General features: G+C 41.2%; 1 protein-coding gene across 17 annotated transcripts in view; it reads right to left on the reverse strand.

Moving 5' to 3' along the window:
* The window catches only part of STAU1 (staufen double-stranded RNA binding protein 1), a 54,354-nt gene extending 41,169 nt beyond the window's left edge, over positions 1-13,185 (reverse strand). For 4 of the 17 annotated variants that reach the window (XM_075072266.1, XM_075072265.1, XM_032767319.2 and 1 more), the window contains exons 1-2: positions 12,986-13,153; positions 4,980-5,048 (exon numbers count right to left, since the gene is read on the reverse strand). The gene's annotated coding sequence lies outside the window, so the exon portion shown is untranslated. Of the gene's footprint in view, positions 1-4,979; positions 5,049-8,900; positions 9,039-12,840 lie in introns of all 17 variants that reach the window. The other 13 variants (XM_032767314.2, XM_032767312.2, XM_075072264.1 and 10 more) reach the window with 9 other exon arrangements.
* Positions 13,186-14,560: the final 1,375 nt, after the last annotated feature.

Consider the following 14,560-nt stretch of genomic DNA (forward strand, 5'->3'; position numbering starts at 1 on the left):
GCTCAGAGTGAAGGAATTTTCCTCCGGGGCAGATTGGCAGAGGCCCTGGAGGTTTTTCACTTTCCTCTGTAGCATGGGGCATGGGTCACTTGCTGGTGGATTCTCTGCAGCTTGAGGTCTTCAAACTACAATTTGAAGACTTCAATAACTCAGACATAGGTTAGGGGGTTGTTATAGAAGTGGATGGGGAGGATTCTGTGGCCTGCTTTGTGCAGGAGGTCAGACTAGATGATCATATTGGTCCCTTCTGACCCTAAAGTCTATGAGTCTCTGTTTAAACCAGTGCACTATTTTTCAGTTGAACTTCACTACTGTGGCACCAAATAGGAAGAGGGAATCTCAGGTAGCTAAGCTGCAAAACAAACACTAAATTGCACTTTGAATCAAGCTAGAAGCAGTGCAGAAAATAGAAAAAAATAAGTCCTGTGGGAAACTGCTAACTAAGGCTATGTGTACACTAGAGATTTTTTCACACCCCAAGTGACATAAGTTATGCTGACAAAAGTGCTACTGTAGACATCGCTTAAGCAAGCCGCCAAATTCATCTCTAGCAGCTGTTTCCAAAAGGTCTTCAAGGGTAAAGCACAGTCCTGTAGCAGGTACTTCACTATCTAAAATGTAACTAAGCTCTGACTTTTTTTCCTTTAATGATTTTTCTGCTTGGTTATTGTACTGCAAATACACTAGATGCTCAAAAAAGCAAACTTAAATGCTGGTGTTCCGAAGACCTTTCAGCTTGCATTGTCACAGTAACAAATACTGTTAGCATATAAATACTAATGAGGTACAATAGTTAATTTAATTAGGAAGTTACCAAAGCACACTCCGTGCTTTTATCAAGGGCAGACTGCCTTCCATAATTCCCCTCATTGCTTGATATTTAGTCTATTTTGCTCACTGGATGATGACTAGAGTTTAATTTTATAAGCCTATTTCTAAACTTTTACATTGCTCATTAAATATTTCATAGGTTTTCAAGTCAGCATTAAGATCGACCAATGAGCATAATTTAAGATTTCAAAGAGACTGGCTAGCTAAATTCCACAACTATAAAAACTAACCTATTCAGATGTTTTGTATGTCCCCAAAATTACTGGTTTAAAAACACCATGTGATTAACTACTGCAAGAATGCACTACATGGTGTAACCCCCAAAGATTATAGCAGCTTACTAAAATAGAGTTTATTTTGAAGCAGATTATGAAACAATATTTTATAGAAATGATGACCCCTTTCAGCCTAAAGAACGTACATACCAGCACAAACACTGATTGCAACTTTTCTGGACAGAGTCTCAGTCCTTGTAGCAAACAAAAGAGAAAGTTTGACTTTTCTTTTTACAAATGTTAAAATATACGCCACTAACACATTCCTCTCTGTAACAAATGTGGCTTGTTAGATGTTTGTGGATGCCAAAACTAAAATTTGGTGACATTTTATTTTTAGTTATACAAACTTAAGACTAGAAAAAATAATGAAATTAAATCATGTCAATACGTACATTGATCACACTTACACTGTCAAAGCAACCCAATGGCTCAGAGTTATTTTTTTCTAGAAATAGGAGATATTTAGGCAAAAGCTGCTGAAGTTTGTACCAACTTCCTGCCATGCAGTCACAGTGCCATTCAACGCCACCCAGATTTCTTTTTCTAGGTGGTCATTCTTGAACAATTTCATAGGTTACTTGGTATAAGCCTCTGGGGGTAATAGCAACACAAGCCTATTACTTCCTAAATTACTGCTTGGTTCAGAATATTGTTAATCACTGCCATGCTAAAAGTGTTGACCCATCTGGGTGCAATCAAGATAAAAATACAGCAGAATGCTACTTTAATTCTGTGTACATCACGATCTATCGGGATCAGTACTTCCCCAATCAATACATTTTTGATAGTCAGGGACATCCATTAGTAGCCACACTGCCTCAAAAGTCAGCATGTACTTAACAGGATTAGCCAAAGTTTTCATTTGATTTATTATGTCTGAGTTCTCCCCATGTTTCGTGGTTTAGCTTAGAATATTATGCTTCTACTTCTCCATACATTTATTCCTGTTTTCTTCTGCTCCTTTCATCCACAAGGTGCTCACTACCTAGATCTTCCAAAATTGCTCTAGCATTTTTTGCAGGGAAGCAAGTCTCTGAGTAGGATACTAGTTATTTTCTATATTTACTGTGGAGGACAAAGGGATGGAGTGTCACATACAATCATAGCTTAAACTAAGTTCTACGTGGCTCAGTCTCCATCAAGAGTCAGATGACAATATTAAGTCTGAAAAAGCTTCCCTAGAGAGAACAACGCTTAAGACAGAGAATTCAGCCATTATCCTAAAATTCTAGAGAAACTCCAGCACATGACCTATGACTTAAAGCAATAAGATTTTAGAAACTAATCCAAACGTGAACAAATTTCAGCTGTTCACATTCCAGAACCAGACAATAAAATCACTGTAGACATGTTCATAGGGTCATAACTTGAGCAGTTTGTTCATAGGCTGAAAAGAAGCAGCAAGTTTTAGACAAAGGCCTGGCAGGGTTTACGAAACGGCTGCTGAAAGTTTACCTCTTTACTTGGAGCAATGTTATGTAGTTTACCTCCCCTCAGTGCACCCCAACATCCACACTCTCAACTTTCAAATAAATAACTTGAAAGAGCTCAGCCTTTGTTTATGCTCTGGGAATCTGAGATGAGATTTCCAGCCTCAGAAGAAACCAAGTAACAGCATTTAAATTAAGTGGAACCACACAGAATTTTTCTATGCCTCAATTTCCATCCAATCTTCCTTTGTAAAGTGCTTTGAATCTACAGATGAAAAATGCTATATAGGTATTGAACATTATTATGGAGACCCCCAGTACACAATGTTGGCAGTTTAGCAGGCAAGAAAAATGCACCAAACAAAATCATGAGTGCTCTCTCCCATCACTGTTTCTAGGTGGCAGTAATGTCTGCCCAAATTGGAGATTTGAAAGAATCCATAATGAGCTAAAACTTCACTTGAAGTATAATTGCCAGCTTGTGTCATCCCTTAACATTTACCCTATGCCAGCCAACTGCTTGAATGCATGAATCCACTATTTATTTCCATACCTCAAGATAAATTTGCTACTTTTTTAAAAAAACAAGATAAAACTGAATTGTGTTGCAGGTGAATTTTTTCTAATTAACCTATCCTTTTCATCTGTGTTACTATCAACATACACAATGCTTGTTTGTACATAGATATAACTTGTCTGTTGATTGATGCAATTGTTGTTATCTAGTTTGCTCCTTCAAGCAGAGCCCATTTATATTTATAGTCCAATTGCATGATGTCTGTGCATCTGGCAAGGTATTACCAATCTGGAAATATTTCAGCATCAACACTTATTCTCAGAGCAGGGAAAGCCTAGGGAAACTTGTATTCAACGATTAACCTTTCTTGTGAAGCAGATATTTAACTAATTCTATAGGGTTTTTTCCAAGACATCTCTATTTATTTCATTTCTGGTACTGCAAACAATAAGAAATATAGGAATGGCCCACAGATGACTTCTATATAACAAATATACACACTTTGTGAAATCAAATTTGAGAAATATTTTGACAGAACTCCAAACAGTGCACAAAGCAAGGTGTCCATTTATTGGTGAAATTTAAACTACTCAGGTAGCCAAACTACTGTAACTGATTTGTACAAGGTGCTCATTAAGCTATTGTGACTGACATTTCCTACAAACCATAAGCTTAACTATAGGCCATATTTTAACATCTATAAAAAATATAGGCAATAACCTTTATTAAGGCGACACGTGTCCTGTAACAGAAATTTAGACTGTTTTAGGTTGCCACATACAATAGAAAACTTGAGACTGAGGTTGATACTGACATTTTACAACTGAAGTAGAAAACTAAGAAAATACTCATGTATTAGGTGAAAAAACCAGATAATTGCTTGATAGCTGCATTCAAAAATTAATTAAAAACACATTTTGAACTCCTATAGGACCTTTTGCTTGATGGCAAATACCTGACAAACTTTAGGCAACCCTTGCGAGATACAGGTAGCAAAACTGAAGCCTAAAGTCACCAGAAACAGAGGCAGAGTACAGAAGTGAACACAGGTGGTTTTTGCTCCCAATTCTTTTCTCATTAAGACACTTTTAGATCAGAGAGTCATCCTTCTTAGCTTCTGTATGCCAACCTCATTGCACACACCAGGGGCTTCTTGTATCCTCCATTCCTCCACCCCTACAGTTCCAATTTGCCCCCTTACATCCCCACCTCTCCTTCAATTCAGGGACATATGTAAATAGCTTAGGTGGTACTATTTGTAGTTTATTAAATTCATTTTCTTCTTTCTGCCTAGGAGATAAGACAGAAAAAAAGAACATTTTAAACTCCATTGGAATGATGGGCAGAGTTTAGATGGGGAATGTTGTTATACTGGAAGGAGTTGGTAGTTTCCATTAACCAGTTCTTTGTTCTATAAACAGTTAGAGAGCTTATTAAAGTTGATGGGTGTGCTAACCAGATGCCAGGGACTGTGTCCCACTCACCCACACACACAGTTTCCTCCTCCAGGTTTTCCAATTTTTACCAAAATCAATAGGATTCTGCTATTGATGCCTATAATATTCCCTGAAATTCTGTAAGTGTCAGGAATGGTAGTCTAAAGTTACGTCCCATCCAGAGAAATACTATCAAGTTGAGTTTACGGCCTCAATTCACTCAGCCAAAAATTGTCAGATTTTTGTAAGAAAAAAAGTTATGCAAGAAAGTAACTTTTTCAGGTAACTTCTTTTTTGGGTAATTTCTTTAATGTCAAAATTATTAGAGGTGTTTCAGATAAGTCAAAATATGCAGGGGGAAAGAGAGCTCTTTTCCACCGTGTAACAGAATATTGCCAGTTAATAACCTTCTTGAATATTAAGTTAAAAAAGGTAGACACTATAAGTGATAAAAGTTATTGAATCATAGGTTTAATGTTTCCTCTACCTTTAGGTGATCCAGGGACAGTGAAGTTTTGGTTTTAGTTCCAAGGAGGGTATTTATGTTGGAGAAAGCCTAGGAAGAAAAAAAAATGCAGTGTTAATAATTTGCTTTGTGAAGCTACTGACATATTTTAAGGTATTCTATAATTAACTGATCATTTCTAAAAATTATCATCAGGAGCAATGAAGAAAACTCTGAATATGAGGGCAAAAAATTCTCCAAAGTGTAGCTGAGAGTGAAGACTGCTTGACAATTTTGGAATTCGTTTTCAGAAAAATGATAACTCCACAATATTTTAAGTTTCTGAGGCTTGTTTTATAAGATGTCTTCAATATATGCATTAAGTATTTAGGCAGGGAATTTCAGAGGGGCCTAAGGGAATTGAGTGCCTAACTCCCCATGACTACTGAAAATCTTAGCCTTAGACAAGAACCTACATAAACATTATAGTCTCACTGACAGATTGTTTACAAATGAGCTTCATTTTTTACCATGCAGAACTACAGCTTGATTTGACAACCCTTCTCTTCCTGCTCCCCTTCCCTAAACCCAGCTAACCCCCCTTAGGGATGCCTACTGTACCGAGACTATATTGCCATAGCTATACTGGCACAACCGTGTAGTGTAAATGCAGCCTGCACTAATGGAAGAGGTTTTCCCATCAGTATACAAGGAACACCACCTCCACGAGCTATAGCAGCTATGCTGATGGAAGCATTCTTTCATCGACTTATCTGCGTCTAAGCTGGGGATTCTGACCTAAACCCCATGTTGGTCAGGGGTGTGTTCCCTTCCCGTCTCTGACTGATACAGCTACGTCAAACTACTTGGAAGTATAAACCAAGCCTTAGACTTGGACGAATGACTGGAATCATGAAGTCAATCAATCCTACTCTTCGCCTGGCCATAAGGGTTGCTTAAGAATATGATGTACCTCCTCTACAGCAAGGCCTGATCTTACTGCCATATGATCTAACACTGGAGGACTAAGATCAGATAAGGGAACAGAATTTATGCCTCCTCCACAGAACGAACGCATTGCAATACACTACACAAAGAAACAGATATCTGATAGCCTTATTCAAAAATTAACTTTTGCAATTATCTTTAAAAGTTACAGTAACAGCTGTGCAGACAATATTATCAGGTAAAGCGCTGGCTCTGGCATCATGTTGAAGAATTTTTATGAAGTCTGGTTCAATAGAAAAAGGTTAAGAACTACGAATCAAACGCTGCAGCCCTTACTTACTACAAGGTGAGTTTTATATGACTATTGACTATCAGGGCCCAGGTCAGGCTCCTTAATATTTCTGAATAACTTCTTGTGCTATATACTGATATTATGCAGTAGAAGTAGGAAAAGGAGAAAGCAGAGATACTGATTAGTAAAAGTTCCCTAAAGAGTTAATGTCTTATATATTTTGTTAAAGGTTTAAAACTTAAGTAACATTAAAGCAATAATTTCCATATTCAAACTTGGTCATGTCTCATAACTAAAAATTATGTAGTAAATGCCAGGGTGTGCTTTTTTTGTTGTTTTTTTTAAAGAAAGAAATGCTTTCAGTACTAAGATCAAGTCAATTTTAGACCAATCCCACTCAAAACACTTTTTTTTATGATTATTAAACAGACATTACACACAGCATGCTCCCAGTTTTGCCTCTGGGGTCTTGAAAATTAAAATTTGTTTCCTACTCAGTTATTTCCTACTATTTTATCAGAGAAGGCGAATGGTCTCTTGGCACTGCAATGATTTTCTGACATAAGCCAAGACTGAAAGTAAGTCCCAAAGTAGCATTTCAGTCCTTAGCATAAAAGTCTTAAAACTATCTTACTAGAGCCAAAACTTTAAAGACAGGTTTAAGTTCCTCTCTCTCCATAGGATTTTCACCTGGATAGTACAAAAAGAAGAGAGAGAAAAGTATCCCTCCATTGCAGCAATACAGCCTCTGAGAATGTACTTTGCAGGATGATTGTAACCGTTTTCAATAGCAGGATACTTCTTAAATGCTTGGACTTCTTGTCCTTTAATCCCCTTCTCACTGTTCTATAAGTGACCTTCCTCAAAATCCAAATGCTACCATCCCAGAACATTGTGTGAAGCAGTTCAAGGGTATACATCAAGTATTAAATTTAAAATTTTATGTAAAAAATAATCAATCATGTGAAGGTTTGACCTTCAGTCCATGCACCATGTGTAGTTTTTAGTATACTGTACTGTGTTTAATTGTAAACAACGTGGGATAGGGACAATTTCTTCTGTACTTATACCAGAAAGCAGTATGCAACAGAAGACTGAAAAAAGAAAAGATGAGAAAAGGGCTGTGCAATAAATAATAGCGGACAAGGAATGTTCAATTTACACAAATGAAAGTTGTACAAGACATACTAACATTTCTAGCCACCTTTTTTAGATTAAAAAATCCAGTTTATTCTATACTTAGGATATTTTGTAAAAAAACTAATCAGAAAAATGTTAGATACAAATGCAATATCTTACAGAGCCCATCACACTCAGTTGAGTTGTTATAGTCATATTCCCCAGAGATATTTAAAAACTAAAGGAATTCTTCAATCACCCTAAATATAACAAAAGCCAATACATTATGAACATCTGTCACCTGTGGAGTGACAATCTTCAGAGTGACCTATCACAAGGTAGAAGAATAATTACTGTGGCAGGTTCATGAAGTTTAACATCTAATTGACTGATACATATTTTTCAGAATGATTTTTAAACAAATAAGAGGTTATAGAAAGGTATTTTTGTCTATTTTTAGTTCTTAATTTCAAATGACTAACAAAACCAACATAGCATCACATTGATAACATTATTAAATGTCCTCAGATTTCTGTTTGTTTAAATATCCTCTCCATTATCATACTTGTCTAATAGTTGTAAATCAAATAGCTTGTAATTATAAAGAACATAAATCTACTAGAACAGGGGTGGGCAAACTTTCTGGCCGGAGGGCTGCATGGGATTGCAAAACTGTATGGAGAGCTGGGTAAGGAAGGCTGTGACTCCCCAAACAGCCTGGCCCCGGCCCCATCTGATATCTCCCACTTCCCACCCCCTGACTGCCCCCCTCAGAACTCCCAATGCATCCAACTCCCCTGACCCCATCCACACCCTCACCCCTTGACAGGCCCCCCAGTGCTCCCATGCTTATTCAACCACCCCATTCCCTGTCCTCTGACTGCCGCCTGGGACTCCTTATCCAACCCCCCCGACGTCCTTACCATGCCGATCAGAGCAGCACGTCTGACAGCCGTGACACCCAGCTGGAGCCAGACACGCTGTCACGCTGCTCCGCAGGAGCGTGCAACCCTACCACCCAGAGCACTGCCTGTGCGGCGGCGTGGCTCCAGGGGAGGGGCCAGGGGCTAGCCTCCTTGGCCGGGAGCTCAAGGGCCAGGCAGGATCTTGCAGGGTCTTGCAGGCCACATTGTTTGCCCGCCTCTGTACTAGAAGCTAGCTGAAATGGGCATGTTTCTAGAAACCCATTTCTGAATGTGTGTGTCCTTTCTTTAAAGGGGGTAGCTATTTTTCTTCTGATTTTAAATACTATATTGGTTTTCAGAAACTAAGAGAGGGAGGGAAAATAGTAACTGATTAGTAAGGCACAGTAAAGCAGCCTATTTTGTGTGCTACTGTACTGTACTTTAGCTAAAACTAAAGTCTAAAAAGTATGAGTTATTCTGTAGACAGAATAATTTCTTCTGATCAGCAACATATTCCTGTTCAGGGGTATAAAAGGGAAGACAGAAGCTTTTATAAAATGAAATATGCACAACTTCAATTCAAGATCAGGAATAGTGGTGTTTTTGCCCATTCATACAAAAGACATATTGAACTTAGGTTTAAATAAATCTATTATCTGTCTTAGGCACTTACATGGCCCCTATTATAACAGTACCTACCTGCCTCACAACCTTTCACAATGTCCCTGTGAAATACAGTGTGTTATTATCTCATGTCATAGATGGGGAACAGAGAGGCTACGTGACTTGCCCAAGGTCTCAGAGAAAATCTGCAGTGCAGCAGGGTTTTGGTGACATCTGCAGTTTTGAAGGAATGGTTTTCATATCACATTCTTTATGAATTATTAGTACTCTACACTCACTACTTAAAAAATTGAAACTTGCAGTCGGACACTTCTGAAACCTCAGTAGAAATAGTGGTGATTAACCAAAGCCCAAAAATTGAGGTCTTGAAAAATTTACCTGCCATCCACATAACTAGAATACTACATCTACCAGCCTACCCCAATCTGTGAGAACAACCACCTCCCACAAAGGCACTGAGATAAGGAAGGGTGTGGGAACTCATACAAAGAGCTGTTTCTGAATCCTGCTCAAGGCTTCCATCTCTTATTAAATGAACACCTTAATGCCATGAAAAATTATACAGGTTTTGTCAATGTGTATGAAACGACGCTTGGGTCTGTCAGAGATTGGTACAATATATTAGACGTGCCCAAGATGCAGAAGTGGGATGTCTGGGAATTTATTCAACATTCACTTGTCGTTATTGCCCATTTTTAACTTGATGGCTGGTGCCTACCAAGAAAGATGATATTATTGTCTCCAATATCAGCCTCTGGCTAGTAAGGGTAATACATATCAAACCCCTTCCCCTCCATCATCTCAAGTCCCCTTACTGTACAGAAGGATCCATTACTTTACATCTCCTCCAGACTCCTCACTGCAGTGACCAGGGGCACTGTCATGCTATCCTTCACTCAGCTGCCTCTTCTGTTTTCTCCTTCTCTGTGAATAGTTACAGCATCCTGCCTGTTCACAACTTTTCCAAGTAGCAGTGACAAAGACATGATCAGTCTCATGAATGCTAGTTAGAATCCCATGGCAACAGTGAAACTAATTAAGTTTGCTGTCTGCAGACCCAGGAAGACAGAACTACACTACAAAATGTGTGTTTTCCTCACTACCATAAAGGCTACACACTTTTAAACATGGAAGGTTAAATACTGCAAAACTGATGGCTTAGCTGCCTCTGCTCCTTTCCAGTATTCCCCTACACCAAAATTATTATTGGAACTTCAAGTACAAATTTCCATGCACTTCAATAGCTTTGTAGAGTTAGGTCATTTTACAAAATACTCCATGATAACCCAATATCGGGGTCTGTCTACACTTCAGTAGCACAGCTCCAGCCATGCTGCTGTAGCATAGACACTTACTACAGTAACAGAAGAGTTTTTCCTCTCACTGCAGAGGTAGTAGCTAGGTCGATGGAAGAATTATTTTGTTGGCTTAGCTGCATCTACAGTGAAGGAACTGACCTAACTGGGTCAAATTTTTTCACAGCCCTGAGCAATGCAGCTAGGTCGACCCAAGTTTTAAATGTAAACTAGACCTCAGTGACAATGGCTTGATAACCTACAGTATTAAGCAGCTCTGATGTGGCTGATTATTTAACTTTTATAATTACACCTCTACCTTGATATAACCCTGTCCTCGGGAGCCAAAAAAATCTTACTGCATTATAGGTGAAATTACGTTATATCAAACTTGCTTTGATCCACCAGAGTGCACAGCCGTGCCCCCCCCCAGAGTGCTGCTTTACCGTGTTGTATCCAAATTCGTGTTATATCGAGTCATGTTATATTAGGGTAGCAGTGTAGTATTAAAATAGGATAGCCAAATTTTGTTATTGAAAGGTTTAAATAGATGCCACAAAAGAGGCACTAGCCCCTCATACTCTATCAAATATGGAAAAAATGAGTATCAGAATGCAAAAACACTCTAGCTGAGCAAGGTCGTGCTCCTGGACAAACTTTCTATAAACCACAAACATGTTCCTCCTACAAGACCTTGATTAGCCAAGGAATAACTCAAAGTTAATATTTGTGGCACTATAAGATGAGGCTCAAAATAATTCACATAGCGGATAATTTACATGGTGCTTCACAAATACAGTAAGACACTCCAGGAGAGAGGATGTGAATTCATGATAAAAAAAAAAGAGAAGCAAGTGATGAAAAGCCTAAACAGGGATCTGAAGGGGAAGCAGGAGCAACACTGTTGTTTAAAGACACAAAACCAAGAGCAGAGAGAGATGTCATTAAGGCAAAGAACTGAGATAACATGTACACCTTTAAATGCTAACAGTTTCCACTATCACAAAAATACGTTAAATGAAACTTTACTTATTTTTCTATAACATTAGATGGTTTGAAAATACACACTCAAGGCTAATGATTGTAGTTATCAAAAATACCACACAGGTCTTCTCTATTGGTCCAGTCCACTAAAATAATCAAGACACATACCTGCAGTGTAAATATCAACATCTTCATGTCTAAGAGAAGTTGTAACAGTACTCTCAACAGTTGCATTGACAACAGGCAAAATGAACTCCCCTTTTTGGAATTATAAATGTGCAAAAATATAGTCAAACCACTTTCAAAATTTCTAGATTTACCAATAAAGACTATTAGATGGTGCTCTAAAAATCCAGATATCTGTAGAGTAGAATTTATATTATTCAGTGACAGAGATACAGGCAGCCCATTTTTTCAATTTATCTCTGATCCCGTAGTTACATCAGCACAATTGCACAGACATAGGTAAGTCTATGCATAGATTAACTTCAACACAGATTGGCTTGACAGATGCTCACACAAGAAAAAATTTAAAGATATGAAAGACTTCCAAAAAGTTGCCATTTATTTTAGTGTGGTTTATTTTATTTATTTACACATAGACACAGTACAGAGCTTTATTTTGTTAAAATGAAATTCTACAACCCAATGATGATTTTGGACCGGAAAGTGTATGTATGTGTAAGGGGTGGGAGAAATCAACTATACAGTATATGTCTACACTAAAATTTTTTTTAACTGACTGCCAATTAACTCGAAATAGTTAACACCTTTGTAAAGGCTAGTCTGGACACTTCCCAAATGCTTGTGGTTTTTCTAAGCCAATTCCCAGAGTTTACCTTGACCAGCTAACACATGTTAAAACTACAACTTGTCTCATTTATGCTATGATGTTAACATCACCATTAACACATTTAAAATATAGCTTCCCCCACCCCCGGAATATTGCTACAAGGTACTGTAGTTGCAAATGAGAATTATAAGAATTTTAAATAAAACTCAGAAGACCACTGTGTATCTATTTTGTAAACTTACTACCCAAGCAGTGGATAAAGGATTATATTGCTGGTCTGGCATTTTTATCTGTTTGTATCACTGTGATCTTAATCTACCGACTGACAACTGTGCATCATGTTCTTCTGCCTCTTCAACAGGCAAAAACAAACATAAGGCTGTCATCTGTATATCAAGCTAAGCTATCGCCTATCGGGGCTCTAACACAATGGGGCAGCAGGTATGAACTAGACAAATGCACCTGTCCCACAAGCTCTAAAACGGGCAGCAGGGAAACAGCTCGCAAAGGAACCTGTTGCTGTTACATCTACCAAAAAAATGATGATATGACGGGAAAATGGGGGTGGCTGATACTGTAGCTGTCACCCGCCCTGGTGTTACAGGGGATGAGTGGGAAGGAGGGAACCTGGCGCTTCAGTTACCACCTGCCTATGCACCTGGGGCTCGGTGTCTCCGACGGGGCAGGGCTGGGGACGCTCCTCTCAGCTGCCTCCCTCGCGGACAGGGCGGCGATTCCCACCCAGCGCGGCCTGCTCCCCTCAGAAGCCTCAGCCAGGGCCCGCTCTGTAACCTGAGCCGCCCCCCGCACACACCAGGCCGGGCCGACTTCCCCCAGGGCCCGCCTACCGCTACCCCTGAGGGCAGGGCTCCGGCTCATCCCCAGGAAGCGGGAGGCGAAGGGGAACCCTGCCCCTGCCCGAGCTAGCGGCGCTACTACCTACCGAGCACCGACTCCCATCCCCGCCGATCAGGGCCCCGCTGCCGGCCTCGCACACCCCACAGATAGAGACAGCAGAGCCGCCGCTCCGCACTAGGCCCCGCCGCCGCCGCTCCCCCGTGGGGAATCCGGAGCCGCCCCCCTCTCACCTGGTTGCCTGGGCTGCGGCTCCCGGGCCGGCTGGTGCTGCGGGCGGGCAGGCGGGCGTCTCAGTCCATTGGCCGGGTCCCGAGGCGGGGAGGGGGGCCTGGGAAGGGGGGGCGAATCGCAGTGGCGGAGGGAGGCGGCGGACACAGGGCAAACACTAAAGAGAATGAACGCCGGGGGCAGGTCCGGCCGGGGAGGAAGTGACGGCACCACGCCTGAGTCGATTGCGAGCCAATGAGAGTGGCCACAGAACCTTATAACACCCGCCCATTTTAACATTCGCTGCCAATCCGCCAGCGGACCGGCTCGAAGCACAGCCCTTATCCCGGACTGCAGCTCCCGGCATGCACTGCTTACCCAGACCGCCTCACCCCCAAGGAGACTACAACTCCCGGCATGCATCGCTCTCAGACCGCCCGATCTCCTAGGGGACTACAGCTCCCGGCGTGCTTGGCTTCACTTGGGCGCTCCGAGTTGAGAGGTACTTCAACTTGGTCAAACTTTCCCAAGGAGCCAGTCCAAGACGGGCCCCGGGCTGACCTTAGGCCGGAGACCATTCAGCAAAGAGGGCCCGAAGCCTCGCTCCAGGTTGACTCAGACTCTGGTTGCCGCTGGGGCCGTGCAGGTTTACCCTACCGGCGCAGGGGTGGGGGGCTAGGATCCTATGCCGGGGAAGGGCGGGGGCGCTGGTGCAGTGTTTCTGGTGCTCTTGAAGTGTTTCAGGCCCTTCCTCTCCATTTGGGCCCTACTTTCAGGTAGCTGGGAACCCCCCGCCTACACTGTCACTAGGTGAGAAGGCAAGCGGATGGGGTTTGTGTGTAGTGTGGAGCAAGAGCAGGCCAACTTGAGTTCCACTTATGGGCAAACCAGAGGGCCAGCCCCGCCTGGCTTGGCTAGGCAAGGCAAAGCATCCCACTGCTGGGAGAGGGGTCCCTGGGTGCATTTTGTTTGAGAACCTAAAAACAGCCCTACTTAGTCAGACTGAAGGTCTGTCTAGCCCAGTATTCTGTCTTCCAACAGTGGCCACAGCCTGGTGCCCCAAACGGAATGAACAGAACAGGTAATCATCAACTAACCCATCCTATTACCCATTGCCAGCTTCTACCAAACAGAGGCTAGGGCCACCATCACTGCACCTGTCAGCTACTAGCTCTTGATGTACCTATCCTTCATGAACTTATCTAGTTCTTTTTTGAACCGTCTATAGTCTTGGCCTTCACAATATCCTCAGGCAAGGAGTTCCACAGGTGGACTGTGCATTGTGTGAAAAAATACTTTCTTTTGTTTGTTTGTTTTAAACCTGCTGCCTATTCCTACCTGAGCCAGGACCGGTACAGCTAAGATGGACGTGAAGATGACATCACAGGCATCCTATCAACTACAGCAGTGGAGTTAATATTGATTACTACATAAGGGAGAAGTAGTTCCAATGTAGCAGTGTACTTGAAGTTGTCTCCTTCTGTGATCTAAATGGAACATTGCATAGTGGGAGGTGTAGTTGGTCCACCCCCCTCTCTAGCTCATAAAGACAGATTAATTAGAGCAGCTGTCACCTATGCTAAGTGAGGTGTAGGCCC

The sequence above is a fragment of the Chelonoidis abingdonii genome, chromosome 14 (assembly GCF_003597395.2).
Source record: "Chelonoidis abingdonii isolate Lonesome George chromosome 14, CheloAbing_2.0, whole genome shotgun sequence".
Classification (NCBI taxonomy): domain Eukaryota; kingdom Metazoa; phylum Chordata; order Testudines; family Testudinidae; genus Chelonoidis; species Chelonoidis abingdonii.